This window comes from Pararge aegeria, chromosome 1 (assembly GCF_905163445.1).
Source record: "Pararge aegeria chromosome 1, ilParAegt1.1, whole genome shotgun sequence".
NCBI lineage: Eukaryota > Metazoa > Arthropoda > Insecta > Lepidoptera > Nymphalidae > Pararge > Pararge aegeria.
The window spans coordinates 20,802,959-20,803,601 of NC_053180.1; the positions used below are offsets into that span (position 1 = coordinate 20,802,959).

Here is a 643-nt window from a genome sequence, read left to right on the forward strand (position 1 = left end):
TTCAGTGAAAATGAGAAAATTCATCCTGTTTCTCAAAATTATATTATCTCGTTCACAGAGCGTAGCATTCGATTTTGACAGTGTTGAGATAAGGAAGCATGAAATTAAAGTAATAAAACGGAAATGAGATTGTGGGTATTATCTCGCATTATCAATGTTTTGATTATTTTTTCCTTAAAACTTTTCATTTATGGTATTTTTAGAAATATTTTAGAGTACAATCAATAGTAGCAATAACTTACTTAAATATGGATGAATAATTCACTACCTCAGTCATATCCGATATGGTCTAGTGGCTAGGATACCTGGCTCTCACCCAGGAGGCTCGGGTTCGATTCCCGGTATCGGAATGTACTTTTTTATTTATTTTATTTTTATATTAAAAAAAAAAATAACATCGGTTTTTTCCGGGCACGCAGGCAGAAATATGAGTGAGTAAATAAAAAGAGTTATCTTACAAACGGCATTATTTTGTATCATGATTACTTGCAAATACTAAGTTTTAAGGTCAAAGTGAAGGAAATACTTCTGTCCTACTTGGCGTCTGACACTGGCATTGAACTAGCTTGGCGACGTCTCACGGCGGGTCACAGGTTACGTAACTGAAAGATCATTGCACTGCACTTCATTTCTACCTACCTAT

At 34.7% G+C, this 643-nt stretch overlaps 1 non-coding gene across 1 annotated transcript; it reads left to right on the top strand.

Annotated features, from left to right (window-relative positions):
- The first annotated feature begins 278 nt into the window (after positions 1–278).
- Positions 279–350, top strand: Trnae-cuc. The gene has a single exon. It is a non-coding gene; the product is annotated as a tRNA-Glu (tRNA).
- The last annotated feature ends 293 nt before the right edge of the window (positions 351–643 follow it).